The sequence below is a fragment of the Anolis carolinensis genome, unplaced genomic scaffold (assembly GCF_035594765.1).
Source record: "Anolis carolinensis isolate JA03-04 unplaced genomic scaffold, rAnoCar3.1.pri scaffold_12, whole genome shotgun sequence".
In the NCBI taxonomy this organism is placed as follows: Eukaryota; Metazoa; Chordata; class Lepidosauria; order Squamata; family Dactyloidae; genus Anolis; species Anolis carolinensis.
Genome location: NW_026943823.1, coordinates 1697186 through 1703186, shown reverse-complemented (window position 1 = coordinate 1703186; position 6001 = coordinate 1697186).

Genomic DNA, 6001 nt, shown 5'->3' with positions numbered 1-6001 from the left:
TTTGGAACTGGGTTGCTGTGAATTTTCCGGGCTGTCTGGCCTTGTTCCAGAAGCATTCTCTCCTGACGTTATTCCCACATCTATGGCAGGCATCCTCAGAGGTTGTGAGGTCTGTTGCAAACTAGGCAAGTGGGGTTTATATACAGTACAGTCTCACTTATCCAACATTTGCTTATCCATTTGCTTATAATACACTAGCTATGCCTGGCCACGCGTTGCTGTGGCTAGGACTTAATTTTACTTTTCTTTTTGTTGTATGAACGTAGAGGCGTGGATGAGAGGTTGTGCTGTCAATTTTCAAGTTTGTGGGGTGTTTAGTTTAGTTGTTTTGTCCGGTGCCTTGATTCCATTACCCTTTTATATATATAGATGTAGTAATAAATAGAGTAAAATAATAAATATAATAATAATATCAGAGTGAAATAATAAATGTATTATTAATAATAATAATAATAAAAACACAGTAAAATAAATGTAATAGTAGCAATAATAATAGAGAAAAATAATAAATGGAATACAGTAGAGTTTCACTTATCCAACATTCGCTTATCCAACATTCTGGATTATCCAACGCAGTCTGCCTTTTAGTAGTCAAATGTTTTTGTAGTCAGTGTTTTCAATACATTGTGATATTTTGGTGCTAAATTCGTAAATACAGTAATTACTACATAGCACTACTGCGTATTGAACTACTTTTTCTGTCAATTTTGTTGTAAAACATGATGTTTTGGTGCTTGTTGCTGTGTTTGGGGATCCCTGTGTAGACTTGTCCACAGCTGCATTGGGATAAGATAGACTCCTCCAGAGGTGAGAGGATCCCTCTTGTCCTTTGCTGAGTGTAGCATTTGTTGGATATTGTTAGATAGTTTGTAGGCTCCCCCAGGCAGGAAACAGCCAGGCTTTGAAGCTGCAAGGCCATTCACTGCTAAATAATAATAATAATAATAATAATAATAATAATAATAATAATAATAATAATATTCGCCGATACATCACACAGTCCTAGACACTTGGGAAATGTCTGACGTGTGATCCAATGCAACAGCCAGCAGAGTGTCTGCTGTGGATTCATCTTGTTGTGTTTCAAATAATAATAATAATAACAATAACATCACACAGTCCTAAACGCTTGGGAAGTGTTCGACTTGCGATTTTGTGATACGAAATCCAGCTTATCTTGTTTTCGGTGTCATACTATCTTGTTGTGTCAATAAATAATAATAATAAAACTTTATTTATAACCCACTTGCATCTCCCCGAGGGGACTCGGAACGGTTCACATGGGGAGATGATCAAATGCAACATTCACACTCGCCTCCAACAGACAAAGAGTTCTTTCTTTCTCCCACCCTGGATATTATTCCACAGATATATAAACCCCACTAGCATAGTTTCCAACAGACCTCACAACCTCCAGGGATGCCTGCCATAGATGTGGGCGAAACGTCAGGAGGGAATGCTACTGGAACATGGCCATATGTGTATGGCAGGCATCCTCAGAGGTTGCAAAGCCACAGCTTCTGAGGATGCCTGCCGCAGATGTGGGTGAAACGTCAGGAGAGAATGCTACTGGAGCAAGGCCATATGTGTATGGCAGGCATCCTCAGAGGTTGCAAAGCCACAATTTCCGAGGATGCCTGCCGCAGATGTGGGAGAAACGTCAGGGGAGAATGCTACTGGAGCATGGCCATATGTGTATGGCAGGCATCCTCAGAGGTTGCAAAGCCACAGCTTCCGAGGATGCCTGCCGCAGATGTGGGAGAAACGTCAGCGGAGAATGCTACTGGAGCATGGCCATATGTGTATGGCAGGCATCCTCAGAGGTTGCGAAGCCACAGCTTCCGAGGATGCCTGCCACAGATGTGGGAGAAACGTCAGCGGAGAATGCTACTGGAGCATGGCCATATGTGTATGGCAAGCATCCTCAGAGGTTGCGAAGCCACAGCTTCTGAGGATGCCTGCCGCAGATGTGGGAGAAACGTCAGGAGGGAATGCTACTGGAGCATGGCCAGACATCCTGGAAAACTTACAGCAACCTAATGATCCCAGCCATGAAAGCCTTCAACAACACAAAGTTTCCTTCATTCATTCATGGCATCGGAAAACCTTTGTTTTGATCTGTTTTCCAAATGTTTTGATCTGTTTTCCAAATACATCCATTGGAGAAATGAGAGGAAAAAGCATCAGCAGGAGCCCTTTGTGACTCAGCAGCCTTGTAATATTGAGGTCACAGAGCGGTTTGAAGCAGAAAAAGGTAATCCTGAAAGAGGATCAAGCCCATCGGAAAGCCTTCCCTCCGTCTGGGCTTCCGCAATTTTGGCAGGACAACGTTCATTATTTCACATGGAGCCAAAAATGTGGATTTTCCTTTCAGTTGCTCTTCTCGTGTTAGAAGCAGAATCCCTGTAGTGTCATTTCACATACAATAAAGCCTGGGTCTATGCTGCCATATCAATAATAATAATAATAATAATACATCACACAGTCCTAGACACTTGGGAAGTGTTATGAAACAAAATTCAGCATGTCTATCTTGTTTGCTGTGTCATAATAATAATAATAATAATAGATCACACAGTCCTAGACACTTGGGAAGTGTTCGACTTGTGATTTTGTGATACAAAACCCAGCATATCTATCTTGTTTGTTGTGTCATAATAATAATAATAATAATAATAATAGATCACACAGTCCTAGACCCTTGGGAAGTGTTCGACTTGTGATTTTGTGATACGAAATCAAGCATGTCTATCTTGTTTGCTGAGTCATAATAATAATAACAATAATAATAACAATAATAATAATAATAATAATACATCACACAGTTCTAGACCCTTGGGAAGTGTTCGACTTGTGATTTTGTGATACGAAATCAAGCATGTCTATCTTGTTTACTGTGTCATAATAATAATAATAATAATAATAAATTTATTTGTATCCTGCATCCATCTCCTCTGAAGTCTGCAGTCTGAACTGTAATATAATAATGTATTGTCAAAGGCTTTCATGGCTGGAATCACAAGATTGTTGTGAGTTTTCCGGGCTGTATAGCCATGTATTTGGATATTTCTCAACCTCTGAGGATGCCGGCCACAGATGTGGGTGAAACGTCAGGAGAGAATGCTTCTGGAACACGGCCAGGCAGCCCGGAAAACTCACAGCAGGCCGGCATTACAGCAACCCTGTATTATTATTATTATTATTATTATTATTATTATTATTATTATTATTATTATTATTATTATTGACACAACGACATAGTATAACACAGCAAACAAGATACAGTAGAGTCTCACTTATCCAACATTCGCTTATCCAACGTTCTGGATTATCCAACGCATTTTTGTAGTAATCGTTTTCAATATTTGGATAGGCCTCACAACCTCTGAGGATGCCGGCCACAGATGTGGGTGAAACGTCAGGAGAGAATGCTTCTGGAACACGGCCAGGCAGCCCGGAAAACTCACAGCAGGCCGGCATTACAGCAACCCTGTATTATTATTATTATTATTATTATTATTGACACAATGACATAGTATTACACAGCAAACAAGATATGTATTTGGATAGGCCTCACAACCTCCGAGGATGCCGAGCACAGGTGTGTGCGAAATGTCAGGAGAGAATGCTTCTGGAACATATACACAGTACACACACACATATATACACAATTTATAATAATTTATAAATATATAATATATTGTATATACATATAATATTAATATTATAATGGAATACAATATTATACTAATAATAATATAATATAATAATATTATATATTAAATCTAATATTACTAATAATATTACAGTATAGTGGTCTAGTACAATATAGTAATTTAATGCTTATATTGTGCTATGCTAATAATATATTGTATGTTCATTTGATTTGTAAGCCGCTCTGAGTCCCCTTCGGGGTGAGAAGAGCGGGAAATAAATGTAGCAAATAAATAAACAAACATGGCCAGGCAGCCCAGAAAACTCACAGCAGCCCAGCATTACAGCAATCCTGTATTATTATTATTATTATTATTATTATTATTATTATTATTATTATTATTATTATACTTTATTTTCCTATCCTGCCTCCATCTCCCCGCAGGGACTCGGGCTGGCTAACATGATGGGGCCAAGCCCAAAGTCAACAAAATAAAATGCACATATAACCAACATCATCAAACAGGTAAAATGCATGCTTCTGGAACATAGCCATGCAGCCCAAAAGACTCACAGCAACACTGTGTTTATAATATTTAGTGTGGATCCAAACACAGCTCTTTTATTTTTATTTTATTTTTATTTCCATTATTTGAAATGTATTTGTTGTACAATGCTTTTGACACGAAATAAATAAACCATACAATGATATAGTACAATATAGTAATTTAATGCTTATATTGTGCTATGCTAATAATATACAGTAGAGTCTCACTTATCCAACACTTGCTTATCCAACGTTCTGGATTATCCAACGCATTTTTGTAGTCAATGTTTTCAATACATCATGATATTTTGGTGCTAAATTTGTAAATACAGTAATTAATACATAGCATTACTGCGTATTGAACTACTTTTTCTGCCAAATTTGTTGTCTAACATGATGTTTTCATGCTTAATTTGTAAAATCATAACCTATTTTGATGTTTAATAGGCTTTTCCTTAATGCCTCCTTATTATCCAACATATTCGCTTATCCAACATTCTGCCGGCCCGTTTATGTTGGATAAGTGAGACTCTACTGTATTGTATGTTCATTTGATTTGTAAGCCGCTCTGAGTCCCCTTCGGGGTGAGAAGAGCGGGAAATAAATGTAGCAAATAAATAAACAAACATGGCTAGGCAGCCCAGAAAACTCACAACAGCCCAGCATTACAGCAATCCTGTATTATTATTATTATTACTAGCTGTGCCCGGCCACGCGTTGCTGTGGCGAAGTATGGCGGTATGGGAAATAAAGTATTGAGGAATTGGTGGTACTTAAGGTAAAGCGTCCACTGGGCTGAATGGGTTGCTAGGGGACCAAGTGAACAGAGGTGAGCCTTCTAACTGGCAGCAATTGGATAAAAACAATTATTTCTCTCCCTCTAATTAGGACTTTATTTTTCTTTTCTTTTTGTTGTATCAACCTAGAGGCATGGATGAGGGGTTGTGATGTCAATTTTCGAGGTTGTGGGGTGTTTACTTTTGTTGTTTTGTCCGCTGCCGTGATGCCATCACTCTTTTATATATATAGATGATTATTATTATTATCCTTTATTTTCCTTCTGAAACATTGGCCATACAGCCCAAAAGACTCACAGCAACACTGTGTTTATACTATTTAGTGTGGATCCAAGCACAGCTCTTTTATTCCCTTGTTTTGCAGGAAAGGCTACAGTATGTGGCATGAAATTGGTGCCAGGCTGCATGGCAAAAATCTTTATTGTGACATGCATGATGCTTCCAGAGCACCAGTGCCTTTGCTCAGCCTGCAAACCACCATCTCCAAGGCTGGGAGGGAGTCAGCTGTGCAAAGGGTGCTGCATCCTCGTGACAAGGCTCCCCTTTATTTTGCAATTGTTACACAGCATCACGTGACTTTTCCCCGGGGAAACTCAGCAACTGCTTGGGCTTGGCGGCCCATCGGGAAGGATTTTGATTGTTTGGTTGGCGGGCGCCGCCGCCTCCGATTTTTCTGTTTGTGTTTTTTCTCCCTTCCCAAAGTGAAAGCAAACTTATTCATCAGGGCAAAAGCAGACAGGTGCATCTACACTATGGAATTAAAGCAGTTTGGCATCACTTTAACTGCAATTCCCATATTGGTTGTAGTCAGCAGAATTAACTTTTAATGTATTTAAGTGTGTGTGTATATATAATTAATATATATATCTAAGTATATATAATAGTATATATACAATATATAAAATCCTATATTATATATGTAATATAATATATATATCTCACATAAATTTCATACACATGATAGTATGATATATATTATATATATATTATGATATATTATGTA